Source organism: Mustela lutreola, chromosome 4 (genome assembly GCF_030435805.1).
Source record: "Mustela lutreola isolate mMusLut2 chromosome 4, mMusLut2.pri, whole genome shotgun sequence".
NCBI classification, from domain to species: domain Eukaryota; kingdom Metazoa; phylum Chordata; class Mammalia; order Carnivora; family Mustelidae; genus Mustela; species Mustela lutreola.
In genome coordinates this window covers 7,495,783-7,515,427 of record NC_081293.1, presented here as the reverse complement: position 1 = coordinate 7,515,427, position 19,645 = coordinate 7,495,783, and the positions used below count along the sequence as shown (strand labels likewise).

General features: G+C 51.5%; 1 long non-coding RNA gene across 3 annotated transcripts; it reads right to left on the bottom strand.

Moving 5' to 3' along the window:
• Window positions 1–7,961: 7,961 nt before the first annotated feature.
• On the bottom strand, window positions 7,962–15,094 carry LOC131830577 (uncharacterized). Of its 3 annotated transcripts, none has more exons than XR_009353229.1 (3): window positions 11,902–15,094; window positions 10,909–11,055; window positions 7,962–8,677 (listed from the first exon to the last, which is right to left on the bottom strand). It is a non-coding gene; the product is annotated as an uncharacterized LOC131830577 (long non-coding RNA). The 3 variants fall into 3 exon arrangements; XR_009353228.1 differs by lacking the exon at window positions 7,962–8,677 and having other exon boundaries at window positions 10,476–11,055; window positions 11,902–12,355; window positions 12,445–15,094; XR_009353227.1 differs by lacking the exon at window positions 7,962–8,677 and having other exon boundaries at window positions 10,476–11,055.
• Window positions 15,095–19,645: the final 4,551 nt, after the last annotated feature.

The following is a 19,645-nucleotide window of genomic DNA, read 5'->3' as shown; positions in this document are numbered from 1 at the left end:
ACGCATCCACAACACTGTCTTTGCCAACGCTTCCCTCTAAAATCAGATTGGCAATGTATGCAAACGAGTTGTGAGAATTCATTACGATAATTTATCTAATTTCAGAGGCAAACCTGAAGCAAACAGCGCCTCACTCCACAACACATAGGACCTCCTAGAATATTGATTTCAGAGTTTTATTAGCCTTGCACCAAGGCCCTTTTATAGCCCAGAGGTATGGGATCGTCAATTTTCTCATGAATACAAATGTCCCTGCTTCAAGGCCCCAACATATGGTTTCCCAAGGTCATTTCCAGGGGTGACCTGCATGCCAGGCTCAGACTCGGGGTCTACGGGAAGCCTTGGCAGGAGCACGGGGCCATCTGTCCCGGCAGGATCAATGACTGAGAACACGAGCAGTCCTTGCAAAGGCGTCCAGAGTAACAGGCGTGGAATTAAGAGTGTGTCGCCTTATTGAGCATCCACAGGCAGGGCGGCCAGCAGCAGAGTGGTGCTCAGGGCGGGTCAGCTTTATGAGCCCTGATGACGTCATCAGGTCATCTCAGGGGACCAATGTGATGTCTTCGGGATGCTCCATCTCACCATAAAGAACCCGGATTTACCACCTGTTCATCTGGAGCTGCCATTTTAGCACACCCCATAAAGGTGGCCCAGAATGAGTCTTACCCAATCTCCTAAAAGGAAGATCGCATGGCCAGCTCCTCAGAGCAGCTCCACTTGATACGTGGGATCCCTCCCTGCCCCCAGACACCTCTTTGCAGCCTATTGGGAGGGGAGCCAGAATCTCCCACACTTGGGTCACAGGTCTTCAAGGTCGGCACAAGGTAATGCATACAGACCTTGGGGAACCCAGATCTGCCTTGGAATCCTGGTTCTGCCTTGAGATGCCTGATTGCCCAGGACATGTCCCCTGACCTCCCGAAGACTGGGTTTCCTCAAAGAGAAACTGGAATGATACCACCTGGCAGGGCCGATTTGAGGACTGGCAAGAATGTATGCAGCCGTAAGAGGAGCCTAATAGGAGGGGCTCTTTGTAGGACTAAAGAGGGTCACGGAGCACCTTCATGAAGCTGCATGACAAGTGTGGACCTGACCTTTTGCAGAGAAACTCTCCAGGGGCTCCTGGGTGGCTCAGTCGTGATCTCACAGTTGTGACACAGAGCCCTACATTGGGCTCCACGCTGGGCATGGAGCCTGTTTTGGATTCTCTCTCTCTCTCACTTTCTCTCTCAGTCCCCCTCCCCCACTCACATATGCACATGCGTGCTCTCTCTTTTAAAAATTCTCATAAAATAGGGGCACCTGGGTGGCTCAGTGGATTAAGCGTCTGCCTTCGGCTCAGGTCATGATCCCAGGGTCCTGGGATCGAAGCCCACATCAGGCGCTCTGCTCAGCAGGAAGCCTGCTTCCCCCCACCTCTCTGCCTGCCTCTCTGCAACTTGTGATCTCTGTCTGTCAAATAAATACATAAAATCTATAAAATCTATAAAAATTTTTCCATAAAATAAAAATTAAAAAATAAAGAGAAGCTCTCCAGTTACCAGTATACTGGGTACTCGTGTTGCTGGCTACTGACTCTGTCCCGCTTTTGAATGTGGTGGCAAAACGGTTTCTTGTTTGGCGATCATTCATTCCCCCCAAGCTGCCTCCATAGGGTTTGTGCACTTTTCTGCCCCATTCATACTGGGGTTAGCCATACAGCTTGCTTTGGCCAATGGCATGTGGGTAGAAGTGACACCATGGCACGTTTCCACTCACCCCTTGAGGAAAACGTGCCCTAGCCAGGCTCCATCTCTTCACCCTAGACCCCTGAACAACATCCAACTCACTGCCTGAAACTGCCACCCATCCAGGCCCAGCGCTCCTCCTATACACCCTTGATCTTGCGAATGAAGACTTGCTGTTGGGGGCCATGAGTTGGGCGTTGGGCACTGGGCGTTGGTTTTGCAGCATTTTGCAGCAATAACTAACAGACTAGATCCTTGAGTGCCCTGCTTATGTCTTCGGTCCTAGTTGCTCCCCATGTTTTGGCAACATTGATTTTAATGCTCATGGCATCGCCTTGGTACCTCCCCATCTTTGTGCCCTACCTGCTGCACAAAGTGCTCCCACCCCTGCTCTTCCCCTGGATCCAGGACCCAACGCACTTGGTCTCTGACCTTACAGTTCTGACCTTACACCTCTTGGCCTCATTCCTGCATCGCCCCTCACACCAGGTATAGCAGAGGCCAGGTGACAGAGCAAAGACCCTCCGCAGAGAGAGGGGGCAGGAACCCAGCGTGTGCAGGCACCGCCGTGCTGGGCATGCCAAGCGTGCGCCTCCATGAACCCTGGGAGCTGTGGGGCCAGAATTGGAGCCAAGAGCCTTCTGACCCCAGAATCGGAATCTTCACCTCAGTGCATGGCTGAAGGTCCAGCTTCTCTGGGCAAGCAGAGTCTCCCAGCAATATAGAGCCTTTGTGTTGGAAGGAATTTACACAGCACCCTAGTCCAATAAATAGCAGGTAAACCACACAACATGGCCAAGTTTGTAGGTTAAATCAGTCAAATATTGGCAATCATGGCTTTACCAGATTCCCAGCTGGTAAACCAAATTTAATCCTACCTTTACCGGCCAACATTCAGTTCCTCTTTCCCTGTGGTTCATGAAGATTTGGGGAGGGACTTTCCAATGCCCTACCAAATTTCAAAAGAGCCTACGTGCAGGGCATTTTCCTGGGACACCCACAGTCACACCAGGGCAAAGGGAGAATGGCCTCACTCTGGCTTACTGACAGTTCATTTTCAAGTGCACGGACTGAGCACCAGCCCTCTTGCTCAGCCCTATAAGTAAACAAGTAAATAAAGTAATAACAAACCAGACCCCTTTATGATCCCCCATTTCCCTTTCTGTTTTATAACATGTCCGGGAATTCATGCCAAGGGTGAGCTCAATCAAAACGGTGACCCATCATTCTCAGATTTGGAAACCTACCCTTACTCTTTCTTAAGTATCAGGAGACGCGTCAGTCATCACTTTTAAAGACCATCCCCACCCAAATTCTTTCCTGCCGGCCTCCACCCTCAGGCCTGTGGATTTCCACACTGGCTGGAGTCCCCGAAGACGAGCTGTCCAGTCCTGGGCAGCTTTGTTCCCCACCGAGAGGCTTTTATTAGGGGCAGGAGGCAGACGATCGCTAATGGACCCTGCGCTGGGTGCCAGGCCCCGCACTGGCCCCAGACGTGTTGTTATTTCCATGAATCCCCAGAGCATCGCAGGGTCATGACTGGGGCCTCGCCGACTCCGAGCCCGTCCCCACCCTCACTAGAGGCCCCATTTCCTCTGAATGTGTTGGTTCTTCTGCAAATGGGCCCCAGCCCCTTCCGTGTAAGAAGACCTTCCAAGCTATAGCTGGGCCTCTGCTAGGCCAGGCTCGCTTCCCTCCTGCCCCCTACCCCCGACCTGGAAGTAAGTGTGGGTGGTGCAGCTCAGCCGCCAAGGGCAGCCTGTTCCTCGCGGGGCACAGTTTGAAAATGCAGGCAGCCATGGTTCCCCTCCAGCCCAGCTACCTAAATGCCCTTCCTGTCTTCCTTCCCATGCTGGGAGCAGAGCATCCAAAATTAAACGGCCAGAAATAGATCCAGTTGGCCCGGAAGAGGCCAGAAATGCTCAGGGCCTCCTGGAACTTCGGGCAGCTGAGCCCACCCCGTAGAGAACCAAAGGCAGTTAATTATGGGCAGCTCAGATGACGGGCACAGGAGGCGCCCGGCCGGGCGGGAGTTTCTCGCCTCCACTTCCTCCTCGTCCTGTTCTACCTCCAGACTTCCTGTTGCTTCGCATCTCCTTTCCCAGATTTGCTCAAGCCTTGCCAGCTTCCAGCCGACTGAGCAGAACTGGACGTCAGAGTTCTTGAGCAATCGTGCTTTCCCAGTCTGTTCAAAGCTCCTCGCCCTCTGGAGTCTGCCCAGCCCCGCGTGCTCCTTCTGTAGCGGCTTGCCCTGGCCAAGAGGTTGGGGGAGAGACCGGGGCAGGCAGAGATAAGGCTGGGGAGGTGGGCAGGGGACTGACCGCGGAGACACTGGCCCCCTAGCCAAGGATGAGAGATGCGCCAAACTGTTAGGTCAAGGTTCAGCTGCTGGCAAATGGGCGCTTTCCAAATGCTGCCCTCTGCGGGGTGGAGGGGAGGCCAGGACACGCGCAGGAGGAGAGGCCGGTGGAGGCCGAGTGTGGACCTGACGGGGCTGTGCTGGGCTTCCCCTCTCTGGGCAGCCTTGGAGTCAGTCCACGAAAGAGACCCCCACTCCAGGGTCTCATTTTTCAGAAGCCCGTGTCTGCCCTGCCTTCCTGAGGTGCTGCCTGCTATGAGGCTCCTGGGACAGCCAGCCCTCCGTCCCGGTCCCCCCGGGGTCCAGCATGACCAGAGGCAAGCATTCGTTCCTGCGCGTCCCTGACATTGTGGAACATGATGATACGGGAGGGGGCAATAGGGTAGAGAATGGCTAGAAGCTGGGGTACAGGGAGCCCCCCCGTACATCACAGAGGGGAAACACAGAGCCTGGGCAGGCAGTGGAGCTTCCCACAGAGTCTTCCGTGTACCTAGAAGCTGTTGTTGGCCTGGTCTCCCTTCCTCTGGCCCCGGGGGTCACTTCCTGAGCCTGTGACCCTTGCACTCACACGGGCCCCACGCTCAGAAGGGCCTGGTGCTCCCAGGGCCGGGGTACTTGACGTTCCCTTGTTGCCATCTGGAAATTCTTAACACCATCTTTGAACTCTTGTACTTTGTAAATGCCGTGGGACGGGCCATGAAGCCCGCGTGTGAGCGGAGGAAGTAGGCACAACGCACCCAACCACAGCCCTCCCTGCTTTCTCACACTCCTACACGCCGCCCCTGCTCACGCGCAGCCCCTGAGGCCCGAGGACCAGGTACGCCCGGCCTGAGGCCGAGGAGGGTTCCTCGCTTGGTTTAATGCTGGGCTGTCACGTCACTATCCTGAAATCATGAACGAGTCCATCTCTGCAGTTGCGTTTGGTAAATGAGACGCACTGGGACACGGAGGCACGCACATGACCGAGAGCGGGGCGCGGGGAGGGGTGCGCAGGCAGGTGTGTGCCGTTCCCCGCGGCGCGGTAAGCATGCCATTCCGGGGGGCCCACAGGTGCGTGCAACTCAGCTGGACTCCGAGTGAGTACAAGGGAAGTGTGTTATGTCTGCGGCCGAGTGAGCCTGCCGGCACCTCCTGGAGGCCAGCCCGCCCTTCAGATCAGAACACGCGCCCATACTCATGCGACTCATCTTGAGAAACGAGAAGGACCGAGGCCCTGTGGCACCCTTTCTTGGTCGCGTCCAGTCCCTGAATCAGCCGATCGCTTCTGCGACATGGAAGGCACAGAAGGAAGGGGACAGATGCGGCCCGTAGCTCCCTCGGCCCTTCCTCACTCAGCGGGAAGACCAAGGCACCACGTGTGGGCGGAAGGTGATTCCATCAAGAAGCAAAATAAAAATACTTGAGCATTCCCACTTCCGTGGTAAGAAAGCAGTTCACGTGCGCACAAGACCTCTGAGACAGGCCGTGTCGCTTCGGTGACTCTGCTTACGAGCTAAATGCTCTTGGACTTCCGTTTAAAACCGGGATGGCATCAAGATGAGGGTAAAAGGTACGCTGTTAATTCTAATTTTTAATTTCTCTTTAGAGTATCATTAAATAGCAAAAGAAACCCTATGATAAGATGAGAGAGGTAATGTGGAAAAAAGGGGAAACCTTTATATTTTAGTGCCTTTAAGTGGTACTTGTCTTTCTTTATGAATGAGAAGCTCTGCATTTTCCTTCTGCCTTGAGTCCTGTGAATTATATAACCATCATTGCCTGGCCAGCTCCTGCCTATTCGTCCTACTGGTTAGGTGCCACCTCCTCCAGGAAGCCCTCCGTACCTCCGCAAGCTGTGAAGTGCCCCCACCTGTGCACTCCCACAAGAAACAGCAGCCTGCGCATCACTGTGCTGCAAAGGTCTGCTTGTCTGACCACATGCTCTTCCGCTGGATGGAGCATCAGAATTAGATCACCAGATTGTCAGCCTTACAGAGCCCTCCCTACCTGTCCTCAGCATCAGCCCAGGGCCTGGAACATAACAAGTGTTCCTTCCCAGTCAGATGGATGGACGGACGGATGGATGGATGAATGGACAGATGGATGAGTGAAAATAGTGTGTCATGTGCCAGACACGGTTCTCAGCATTTTGCATATACTGCCTGAATGAGTGAATGTTGGCACCAAGATTGCTATAAAGGCCCTACCCAGCGAGCTTCCCCTGTGTGACCCTGTGTGGTTCCATCAGCGTTGGGCTCTCAGCCATGGTCCCCCTGTTGGCCTCCTCCTGTCCTTCCCCCCTTACTGTGGACTTAGATGCTGACAAAATGGCAGGTTCATTGAAGGCAAGAACCCTGATATGTGTCTATCTGGGCCCCGAGGGTGACCCAGAGTTTTGCACAGTCAGGACCCATGATGTTAATAAGTGAATTTGTGAAAACAGCCTCTAAGAGAAGACGTTCTGACCGAGGGGATCTAGATCCTGACGAGTCCATTCCAAAGCAAGCCACAAGTCACCCTTCTCTTCAGAATATATAAACAGGAAGGAAGAGAGGGAGGAAGGGAGGGAGAGAGGAGGGAGAGAGGAGGGAGAGAGAAGGAAGGAAAGGAAGGGAGGAGGGGGGAGGGGGAGGGAGGAAGGGAGGGGGAGGGGGAGGGGGAAAGAGAGGGAGGGAGGGTCTTACTATTCTCTAAATCACGCTTCTGAAAAATGTCAAGACCACTTTTTTGCAGAACTGAAAACAACAAAAACAGAAATTGGGCGCCTGGCACGGCTGCCCTGGACGCCGATGACAGACTGCCAGTCTCGGGCGCAGCTCGGCCACTGCACGTTAGAGCAATCTCGCCTTCCAGATCCAGAATGCACATTCCCAGATGGGTCCTTGGCAAACCATGATGCCAACGTGTTCATCTTCGGGATGTTTCCCTTTCCGGGAGTGTGGAGCAGAGACTGGCTGCTTGCTCACTAACCCTGTTTCTTCCTCCTGGGCATACAGAAAGCCTCCATCCCAACCTCTCTTGCAACTGGTTAGATTGAGGCCCTATGACTGGGTCCCGGTCACGGAGATGTCAGCAAAAGTGACCCATGCTGCTTACAGGACTGGCCGTAGGTCATGGGCATGGCTGTCTGTGCTCCCCTCCCCTTCTATGTGTGACTATGTGTGAAAAAGATAATGTCGCAAGATAGAAGGAGCCTAGATCCCTGAGTCACGGCTTGGAGAGCATTGCCCACCCCACATCAGACTGTGACACGAGTGAGAAATGAACTGTATGGTGTTTAGCCGCTGAGACATTGTTACAAAGCTAGCATTATTTATCCTGGCGTATCTCTCGGTAGGAACCCATTCAGATGCAAGTAACTAAGAAGCCAAAGTGACATAAATAAATATAACCCTGTTTTTCTGCATAACAGGAAGTAAGTCTTGGAAAAGACAATTCAAGAGTGGACCAGCTCCTCATGGACACCGGCTCATCTATCTTTCTGCTCAGCCATTCTTGCTGTTTGTAGCCATGCTTGTCAACTTGGAGTCACAAAAGGGCTGCTGTGCCTCTGACATTTCATGTGCATTCCAGCAGCAAGAAGAATGTAGGATAAAGGGCTGAAAGCATCCTGCCGATCAGATCTGTCCCAGCTTTGACTTCTACTTTACTTTTACTCTTGCCAACGTCTACGTACATTTTATTAACCAAAAGGGCATCACATGCCTGCCTGAACCAATGACTGGCCTTATTACAGTTGTGATTCGACCCCTGCAGCTGGGGTCTGGAATCCCCCTGCCCTTAGATCTGGGGATCTACATGACTGCCTGAAGAAACTACAGGTCCACCGGTGGGAGGAACATAGGAGTGATAAAGAAAACTGTCAACTTTTCACACCAGTAGGCCCTGCTCCCAGGCTCCCAGAGAAGCTCTCCCTTAACATTTTACCAGTGTTCAAAATGCCTCCACAAAACCTCAAAGCACGGGCTCTAGTTCTGCCCCGACCACGCGTTGAATGTCTGCTTTATTAAAAAAATAATAATAAATAATCGAAAAGGAGGATTCCAAAAATAAAGATAAGAAAAACAAACACACACACACACACACACACAAAAACCCTTCCTGGCTCCCAAAAGCTTAAAGTCATACGGTTTTGCACATACTAAAAACATAAGATAAGGTCTGTAACTTTCTGGAATGTCCTTGGTCATGATGATTTGTAACTCTTTTTATGTAAAAGACACATCACCCTGCACCAAATGTTCCATTCCCGGAGCACTCTTTGTAAAGATCATGTATCCTGGGCAGCCATTCTAATTTGGGCTCGAATAAAACTTTTTCTTTCTTTTTAAAAGTGTTTAAAGAGGTTTGTTCCTTTTGCATCAATAGGAGTGAAATAGATGTTGAGTGGCCAACAATAGCCTCCCCCAATGGCTGGCATCCTTCTATTTTTCTTCCCTTCTAGCACATTCTTTCTCCAGAAAGAGTTGCGGTTAAGAGCAACCAAAGAGGTGCCCGGCTGGATCCTTCAGCCTTCAGGTCCATGGGCTTAGGCCTCACCTTAACAGACCATAGAACTCGATTTGGTCATCTTGCCCAGGGACTGGCTCCCACAGAGTCCAACGATGGCAAGCTAGAAGTCAACCAGACAACAGCATCATTCACAATGGAGGACCGAGTTTTCCCAGAACATGGTACTCTAGGGCAGCTCCTGTCTTTTCTAGGATACCGCTGATTTCCACAGACTGGTCATCAGAAATTAGCAGAGCTGTTTAAAAATTAGATGCTCAAGGCTCCTGAAGATGCAGTGGAATGAGCTTGATCTCAGGATGCCTGCAGGAGGGTGAATTGTTGCCATACATTTGGAAAGCAATCTGGCAGCAAGTCTCCTGAGCCTTAAATATATTCAAACCCTTTGATCTAATAATTCCACTTCTGGGAATCTCTCCTAAGGAAATAATTTGAATACTGAAAAAGCCTTTTGCACCAAGATATTCCTGGCAGGATTACTTGTAATAGTGAAAACCTAGAAACAGCCAAAATAACCAGCATTGGAATAAAAATATATATTCTATATAGAATATATTCCATAAAGTGGAGGTGGGAGAGAAAAATGGACGGACGGGTAGAGAGATACACGGATTCCACCCAACAAACTACGTACCTTCATTAAAGACGATAACCCCAAAAGGTTTACAATGCAAAAATGTGCTTGGATAAAAAACTAGAGTTAATATAATGCGTATGATATAATTATTAGTATATGGAAACGGCTGAAATGAAACCGCTGCACCTTCAGGAGCCTCGAGCATCTAATTTTTAAACAGAATGTAACCACGAGTGCTGAAACCATGCATGATTTTTCATGATTTTTGTTCCTTCTTTCTAGTTTATGCATTTAAATTTTTTCTTTTATAAGGATGCCCTGTTTTATTAAAAAAATTATTTTAGAAAAATATGAGGGTTGCTAAGTGAGCATGGAAATTGGATGGGGCTCAGGGACAGTTTGTTCAGCTGGGGTAGCACTTGAAGAAGTTGCCCTGCCCCGCTCTGGGCCGCTGGCTAGTGACCGCAATACTGGGTCAGCCAGTTTCCAGGTCTTTCTCACCCCCACACCTTGGGAGCCACCTTCAATCCCTCTGCAGTCCTGGCAGAGGCCCCCTCCCACCCCGGCTCTCCAGGCTCCAACTGTGGTGCATTGTAACTTTCTACAGGTACCTTCAGTTCTGGTCACCTTGACTCAACTTGGTCATGCCTGAAGCTCCAAACCAACCTTGGCGGGGGTCTCCCTGCGGACAGAACCTTGGTTTTGACGTTTGCTCATCCTGTGCTCAGAAGGTGGTGGGCTTTGGCCAAGACTGTCCCTAAATGCTGGACAACTTTTTGGAGTCCCGTATATACCAAGAAGAGAAAAACCTCAGACTCCCTTTTATTTTATTTGAATATCCCTAATTATTTACATTTATTTTATTTGAATATCCATTATTGTTTGAATATCCATCCAAATTAGATTCTAGGATTCGCTCACATTTGTGTTCCCTGCTGTTGTCCAGTTTTACTGCTCTGACATCCCAATGTTTAACTAGACCATAATTCATGTATCTATTTACCTATTTCTGTTGCCAGGATTTGGGCTGCTTCCAACATTTTAATACCAGCAGTGGTGCTGCCACGAACATTCTGGTAATACCCAGAAGAAGAATGGCTGGTATGCGAGGTATGTAAAGGCTCAGCTTCAGGAGACAATGCCAAAACGCTTTCCAAAACAGTAATATAATTTTGAGAGAAAAAAAGAAAATCCAAAAAGATTATACAAATCCTCTGTATTCTCAATTTTTCTGTGCATCCAAGACTATTCTAAAACTTCAAGTTTTTTTTAATTATATAGCAGAATACTCTTTTTCAAGCTAAAAAATGACTAAAATTAAAAATGTTTTTGAGAATCTATTTAGATGTGATCAAATGAAACCAGGAGAATGATAAAGAGAAGACTTCTGAGCGTCTCTTCCCTGGGGTTGGGGGAGGAAGGCTCTGGATGGGGGAGCACAACATGGCAATTGTTGTCAGCATTCCAGCTTTCTTGTCGGATGTTGGTTAACGGGTGTTCATTAGATTAAAATGCAGGAAGGAAGAGAGGGAGGGAGAGATAGGGAGGGAGGCAGGCAGAGGGAAGAGGGTCTTGCATGGAGAGCTCTGCGAGTGTCATCAACAAAGATGATGTGTCGGCCAGCTCTCTACACCTGGGGTCCGTTAGACAACAGGAGAGAAGGGACTGGAGAAAGAGGAGCAGCTTCGTCCCACGAGCGGCATGGGGAAGGCTTCAGGAGCTTTCAGACCCAATGCCAACCCCAGGCACAGGCTCACCATGTCCCCCAAGGTGGGTGTCTGCTTTGTGAACCTCAGGGGGCAAAGCACTTCTGCACTCAGGCTGCTGGTACAGGATCCCGCTGTGGCACTGCCAGCCATGCCTAGAGTCACCTGTGTGCTCTCTCCAACGCTCCGTGTTCTCATCTGTAAAATGCGGAGAAGTTAGTAAGATGACATGTGTCAAGTGTCTGCTCACAGAGTAAGCACTCAATAAATGTCTGTTATTATACCCCCAAGCTCCACCTGTGTGTGTGTGTGTGTGTGTAATTCCCAGGTCCTCACCATCATACCTGCCTAGCACCCTGCTCCTCCTGGCCAGAGTATAACCTGCTCCAGCCAGTTGACTTGAGCCTGAAGCCCAGTAAGGTCTGGGGGACGGACGTCTTCCTCCTCCCACCTCCTGGGAGATACCAGACCCTCCTTCATTCCTCAACCCCCAGCTTCCCAGGGGTGAATTGCTCTGATCTCTCGAGCATTTCTCAAACCCCATCCCCTACCTGGCTGGGCCCCCCAGACCACTGCCTCCACCTGCCATCCCCAGCCTGCCCTCCGAGGCATGACCACATCACTCCCTGCTCAGATTCCCCAGAGATCCCTCCTGTCCCTCGGCAATGCAGCCCAAGAGCCTTGGTTGGCTCTCAAGGCTTTCGTCTGGCCCCAGATCCACTGGGCCTCTCCCTGCCACCCACACCCAGAGTCCAGTCCCCCACCCCCAACAAGCCTCCTTCCTCGCTCACTGTCATAGCGCTGATGCTTTCCCTCTGGGGGATGCCTTCCTTCACCTGCAGAGCTCTCAGTTCCCTCCAAGACCCCTCCCCAGGCCTCCCACCGAGGTCCCTGGCTCCCTTTACATCAGTCCCCCCCACCCCTCCCTTCACTCCCCAACGGGGCCCCCTCTCTCTCTCGTCCCCTCCACCGGACTCTGAGTGTGTTAAGGGATGGAGCCTGTGAACCCATCACATCCCAGGGCCATGCTCAGAAAGTACCCACCGAAGACATGAACAACTTTTCTCGTTCAAGGGTAAAGATGTTTGACTCCTCGCGGCAATTATATTTTCCCTTTCCCGATTCAGAACTTTGCCTGGCCTGGGACAAGGCAGGACGAGTAGGAAACATCTGTCTGGTGCGTTGACACGGGCAGGGACGGAGGCCGGGAAGAAATCTGTTCTGGAGTCTCCCGTTTACCACGGACGTTGAACTTGGAAATGAAAGTGCAGCCACAGCAGGAAGGACGAGTGGAGACATCCACCCCGCTGGGACTGAGGCTGGTCAGCAGATGGGGGTCGGGCGGCCAGGGGTCCCCTCCGGCCGTGGCGGGAAGCGCCAGTCCAGGCCGGCTGTTTGCTCAGACTCTTTCAAGAGGACGTTCGTCCCTTTTCCCTCCTTCACAGAGGGTACGCGGGATCTTTGTCCGTGTCCCTGGTGCCTCTGTCAGAAAGGGAAGCTGGGGGCAATGTTACAATGTGTAGACAACTCCATGCTTAAAAGGCTAATAGAAAGCTTACGTTAGGACAGTCGCTGTCCTGAAATTACCTTATGGAGAGAAAGACAACCAAGGAGATGTGGATACAGCAGGTGTCAGCCAGGCTGTGGAGAAAGGGGACATTCGTGCCTCTGCCACTGGGGCTGCAAACTGCTTCATGTGCTCTGGACAATGGTGTGGACCTTCCTCGAACATTCACAACGGAAATACCGTATGACCCAGTAATTCCATTTCTGGGTATTTATCCAGCATGACCCCCAAGGGCCAGCCCAACAGGCATCCTAAGCACCAACCAGCATGCTCCCAATGCGCCAGCCAGCCTGCCTCCTGGGGCCCCCCCGGAAAACAGGTTTCTTCCCCATCTGACCACATGGTGGCCTGTGCCTCCCCCATCGGCCGCGCCACCACACAGCCCCCAGGACAGCAGGGCCTGGAGGCCCCATGTGGGTCAATGCTACTGCTTTACAGGTGGGAGAACAGAGGGGGAAGAAACTCGCCCAAGGCCTCACAGCAAGTTGGCTTCCTTGGCCACAGTGAGACCCAGAGGGGCTCCTCCATCACTGAGCCCAGCGCCCAGGACCCTCCTCACTTCGGGTCAGCAGCAGCCTCGCTGCACACGTGGCCAGCGAAATGGAACAGCTCCCTTCAGTGAGAGGACAGCCTCAGTGACTTTATGTAGACACTTCCCACCGCCCAGGCTTGTTCTAAAGCGCGTGGCCTGCACCATCGCGCCAGAGCTGCGCAGTAGTCTGGGAAAGGAGTAACAGTTCTTCCCGTTTCTCAGGTGACAAGACTGAAGCTCAGAGAGACCAGGCGGCCTGTCCACGGCTGCTCGGAGTCAAGCCGGGACTCGCGCCCAGAGGCTGAAGCACGGAGCCTGCTTCCCATCTGGCCCCGCAGGGCAGAGCGGCCAGGCGGCTGGCGTGGTGGGCAGGGGGGGCCATGCTGGGCCCTGTGTGCCCACGTCCTGCCTCTCCGGCCCTCCCAAGACCTGGCCTTCACGCCCTCCCCTCATCTCAGGCCAGGGAGACGTGCGAGGTGTGGGTGTTAGGGCTCTGGAGCCAGGTGGGGGGCCCTCGGTCAAATTGCCCAAGCTCTCTGGGCCTCAGTCCTTCATCTGTAAAATGGACATTGCAATAGCTCACGGTATCCTTGTAAGGATTAGCTTAGGTTAGGGCTGCGGTTCCCACAGTGCGTGGTAGACAGAACACTGGCCCCAAAGATGTCTTCGTCTTGGTGCCCAGAACCTGAGACTATGTTGCCTTGGGCTGGCGTGATTATATTAGTGATCCAGATGTGGGGTGATGGGGAGGGTCTGTGGGACCCGAGTGGTCACAGGGTCCTCACTCAAGGGAAGCAGGAGGGGCTCCTACGGAGAGGCCGAGCTCGGGGTGGGCACGTGGGCGCCTCTACAGCAGCTGGGAAAGCAAGGGAATGGCTTCTTCCTCGGTCCCCCAAGGCACTGATCATGGAGACTTGTTGGAGCCGAGATAGGAAACCCATGCCAGGTGCTGGAGGCTCTCTGTTCCCAACTTTGTGGGTGTGAACGGGGGCTGCTCTCTCTCTGGCCGAGGGCCAGACGCAGCCCAGCCCCGGGGAGACCAGAGAGTGACAGAGCATCCCCAGAGTGGCCCAGGGCAGGGAAGCCAGCGCTCTGACTGGGTTACACTGAAAGGTCGGGACTCAGAGCAGGGTGGCCTGCTCTGAGGAGGGGCAGGGACGGCTGTTGTCACCACTGCTCCATTCCAGACCCCGGACATGGAGGAGAATTTGCACCTGCCTCTAACGTACAGCAGACCCGGAGCCGGGGGCATCTCCTGCACTCCCTCCTCACCCCACCAAAGCCCCCCGCGACACGCCTTGGCTCCCAGGCCCCATGAGCTGGGCTTTTACACTCCTCCGGTCCCCCAAGGACCCCTTCCTCAGCGGATTGAGCCTTCTCCTGCACACAGCCATCGTCCATTTGACTCGACTGAGGGGGCCTGGGATCCCGTTTCCCAAGGCTGACCCTCCAACTGGCCAGCTGACCCCTATCAGACCAGGGCCTCCAGGAGGCAGGGGTGGCCCATTGCCGTCAGGATCCCTGAGTCTTGCACACCTCTGGGCACTTAGTAGGCACCTTGAAGGTGTGGTTGGATGGATGACCTGGCAGAGGTCAGGCTTCTATGCCCCCCAAACCAGCTTCCCTGAACCACGGACACCCTGGGGACCCCTCCGATGTGCCCCTGAAGGCTGCTGCCGAGGAAGCTCTCTGAGTCTCGGAGAGGAGGTTTCCTGGCCAAACCGGACATCCTCAGGCTGAGCGCGTGGCTTCCTATGTTTGTGGACACAGGATGTGTGCCCCCTTTCCTGGTGGCCTCGTGGGGCACGGCATCGGAAAAAACACTTCTTTATTCCCATACTCACAACAGTTCTGACACCGGATGTGGGTTTCCCACCCATGGAGCTCTCCTCCGCGACACCAGCCAGGCGTCCCATGATTCAGTTCAATTCCGACTCTGACTGGAGTTGACCCAGATGCCGCAGGTGCGGGGCTCGGTCCCACAAGACTGCCCCCACCTCAGGTGCCAATCGCAAGTCTCCGGGTGCCACCTGTACGTCCGACCGACGGGCTCTGCGTCCGGGTGCCCGCCGCTCCCTCCCTGGGCTCCATCGTTTGCTAGAACAGCTCACAGACCTCAAGGAAACACTCACACTTAGCAGCGTATTACCCAGTGAAGGACGTGATAAAGGATAGAGATGAACATCCGGGGGAAGAGGTGCACAGGACATGGTGTGGAGAATGGGGCATGGGGCGTCCCCACCCCCCCAAGATGCCACCCTCCTCCAGCAACCGAATGCTCTCTGAAGCCCTTACCAGGCTCAGACACTTCGTTCGAGGCATACAGAGTGGTAGAGCCCTGGTTGGAGAAACTTCTTGTCTTAGACCGCTCAGCTTGCTCTAGCAAAACACTACAGACTGGGTGGCTTATAAACAACAGAAATGTCCTTCTCACAGTTCGGGAGGCTGGAAGTCTGAGGTCAGAGCACCAACATGGTCAAGTGAGGGCCCTCCTCTGGTCACAGACTCCTTGCTCTGTCCCCAAACAGGGTTGAGGGAGCTCTGTGGGGTTTCTGTTAAAAGGGCAATAATTCCTAAGGGTTTTTCCCTCAGGACGTAACCACCTCCCAAAGGCTCCACCTCCCAATACCATCACCTCAGGCAGTTAGGATTTCAACTCATGAGTCTGGGGGGACTCACACCTGGACCACCACATCTCCCCAAGGCCAAGTAGGGTCTCACTGCTATTTTCCAGGCAGCTGGACATGCTTCCAGCTTTTCACAGCACAGCTAGTGAGTTGAGTGGTGACCCCAAAAAGATAGTCCATTTCCCAGAACCTGTCAACATGACCAAAGGTTCTTCAAAGATAGAATTCAAGGATCTCAAGATGAGATCGTTTTCTATTAGGGCTGGTCCGAAATCCAATGACAAGTGTCCTTATAAGACACAGGAGAGAAGGCCATATGAGGACAGAGGCAGTGATGGGAACAATGTGGCCACAAGCCAAGGGATGCCAACAGCAGCCAGGAGCTGGAAGAGGAGAAGAAGGACCTTCCCCTAGAGCCTCCAGATGGAGCGCAACCCTGCTGACATCTACGTTTTGAACTTCTGGCTTCCAGAGCTATGAGAAAATAAATTTTCATTGTTTTAAGTCACCAAGTTTTTGGTATTTTGTTGCAGCAACCCCAGAACACTAATCTACCAGCTTATACATAAGAAAACGCTACTATATTTATAGCATTCTGTGGTTCACTGAGGCTCCTTTGCTGGATGCTTCTGGCCTGGGGGTGTTGCTGCCTGTGCACACCAACCCCAGCCTCACCATGGACTGAAAGGTCAAACACCATAAACCTCTGTTGGGAAGCTCTGGTTCAGAGGCACTGGGATCAGCAGTAACCATGGTCCCCTGTTTTGGGTAAGCCACAACATTAACGTGTTGTCTCATGTTGTTAATGGTTGCTTGCTCCCATTTGTTTAAGGTGGTGGTTTGGAGAAAATGGCACTTTGCCTCACTCCCATCTGAGGGGACAGCTCAGTCAGAGTGCTATGAGGGGCCAGCAGTGTGTGAAAGGGGGATGTGGATACAGAGATGGTGGGAGCCCTGGGCCTCCGGGAAGAACTCCCCATCCAGGGCCTCCTCCAGTCACCAACAGCTGCACTCAGTGAAGGTACCATGGATCCCACAGAGAGCAGAGTCTCCTGAGCTATGGGGACCTAACGTGGGCCCACCTGCCTCAGAATGTGTAACCAGGTGTTCCTGTCCATCTAGCCTTCTTCTGTCAGTGTTGATGCTTAAAGAAACATTGGGGTGGGGTGCCTGGGTGGCTCAGTCAGTTAAGAGTCTGCCTTCGGCTCAGGTCATGACCCCAGAGTCCTGGGATCAAGCCCTACATCGGTCTTCCTGCTCAGCGGGGAGTCTGCTTCTCCCTCTCCCTCTGCTCCTCCCCCTGCTTGTACATTCTCTCTCTCCCTCTCATAGATAAATAAAATCTTTAAAAAAAAAAGAAAAAGAAAAAGAAACATTGGGGTTCTGCCTACATAAAGCTAATAATGCTGCTCTTAGATGAGAGAGTTGAGGATGATTTTTTTTTTCTTTCTTTCTTCTGCATTTTCTGTGTGACTTAAGTTTTTAACAATCAAAATGTATCCTTTACAAAAAGAACAAAACTATTATCATTATTATTATTATTATTATTATTATTATTATTATTTTAGTTACCAGGCACAGTTTTGAAAAATAGTTTTCTTCAGCCCAGGTCTGTGAAACTCTGGTTCTGTTGGACTGAGGAAGGACCAGGGGCAGGACCCCATTGACTCTGGTAGAAAGCCCATTTGGGGGATTGCTGGTGTTTCCCAAAACATCCCAGATGGGAGTCAGCTGAGCACTTGTCCCACAAACACAGCCCCCAGCCTGCCCCATGTTGCGCAGGTGGGGCTCCCATCAGGACAGGCTGGGCTGGCTGCAGAATGAATCTTCCTCAGGACTATAAGGGCTGATATCCACCCTGTATCCTGGAGTGTGACACAGCCATGAGTCACCACTAGAATCAAAGCAAACCAGAGCTGGAAACAAGGAGGGATCAGCCAGGTGGCAGCTGTGGCCAACAGAAACCTGTCACTTCATCTGGAAGTGGGGAGTTTGTCCCACTCACATGTGGGGAGTTTGTCCCAACTGCAGCATCCTGGGGGCTTTTGCTATTCTAGGGACATTTCCTTTTTTTTTTTTTTTTTTTTTTTTCCTTTCTCTCTCTCCTTTTCTTTCTTTCCTTCTCCATGCTCCCACCTACAGTCAAGCTTTCCACTTAGGCTCTGGGTTCCATCCTCTCTCAACTTCCCAAGGGCATTGTTCTAGCAATTGTCACTTCTGTTCTGTATCATCAACTTATCTCTCTGCACCAGATTATTCCCATCATTATACAAGTGTGCCTAAGTGTACCTCCTCTTAAATTAAGGAAAGGGAATCTTCACTCACATGCACTCACATGCCTCTCCAGCAACTACCTCAATCCTCTGCTTCTCTTTCAAAATTCTGAAAAGAGTCGTCTCTACTTACTGTTCCTACCTCTTTTCCTCCCATCCTCTCTTGAACCATCCCAATCAGGCCTTTTCTCCACCACCTCCTTGTGTCTTCTCAAGATCACCATAGTTGTACATTGCCAAATGCAATGATCCATTCTGTCATTATTAACATTTGACATAGTTGATCACTTCCTCCTTTTTAATAGTCCTTCCTTTACTTGTCTTCTTGAACACATCACATCCTACTGGTTCTCTTCCAACTCCTTGGCCATTCTTCTTGGTCTCCTCTGCCGGTGGTTGGTCTTTATTTGAATCTGGAAATAACAATAGGACCCCCAGGACTAACACAGTCCCGGGACTGTGTTCCTCTTCCTAACTCACTGCCTTGACCTCATCTTGCTTCTTGGTTCTGTCAGACAAATGCTGATGACTCTCAAATATTTATCTTAACCTGGAATTTTTTCCCTGAACCCCAGACTTGTATCACATGCATGATTTTCATGTCAAAGATAAAATGTTCAGAACCACACCACTGATTTCCACCCCAGAACCCCTCTCTCTGCATTTTACTGAACTTGGTAAGTGGAAACTCAACTCATCTGATTTCTGAGACCAAAAACCTTGAGCTTATTTTTTTACTCCTGCTTCCACTGGGGTGTTGATAGGTGTGTAATAGCAGGTTCTCAGCTCTGAAGGGTAGACAGTAAGGGAAGGCCCAACTTCTTGTGTAAATAATACCATCATTAGTCATTTGTAGCTGCAAATGTCTATCACTGGACTCTGAGATGGGAAGAGATGCATAGTAGAACAGCATTGTGTAGTTTTTCCACTGCACCAATACAAAGATGTGAATGACCTCAAGAGCATGGGTAATTATAAAAACTGTAGTAAGATAATTAGGAAGCAATGAATTTCTAGTATTTATTTATTTTTGTCTTCTTGTTCTAGGTATATTTACTTGAAGAATAAATGGGAATTAGGAGACAAGACAATAGAAGAAACTCAACCAGGGCAAAGATTGTGGGATCCATTCCCCAAGTAAATCCATAGTCAGCAGAAGTTATGGGTGAAACTTCACTGTGCACTGTTTTAAGTCCAAGTCCACAAACAAGTCAGCATGGCCAGCTCGAGAGCCCCAGAAATCCAAACACAAAGGTCCCTTCATGCTTGTAAAATAAAACATGTGAGCCACAGCTCAGCTTACAGAGGCAAAAGACCATGGGATGGTGGGACCTCTGGCTCCTTCTGCAGCTTGGCTGTTGGGCACCCTCTCATGTGGGTCATCCTCACCCAGTGACCTGCCAAGAACTGGGGTGTAGTACTGGCAGAAAGAGCTGTGGTGAAGAGACCACTGTTGGCCAGGCTCTGAGCTTCACTGTTTGGACCTGGTTTGTCCCCAAACTGAAACCTTGGCTGAGGGAACCACTTAAGGAGCTATCCTAAATGACCATGGCCATGACTCCAGCACCAGCCCCACAAGCTAAAATATAAACAAAAAAAAAAATTCTATAGGGACCTTCTGAAGTGGAAGATTATAGGTTACTATGACTGAATGTGTCCCCCCAAACCCATAAGTTGAAGGTGGGGCCTGGGGGAGATAATTAGGGTTAGAGGAGGTCATGAGGGTTGGGATCCCATGATGGGACTACTATTCTCATTAGAAGAGACACCAGAGCTCTCTCTCCTCCCT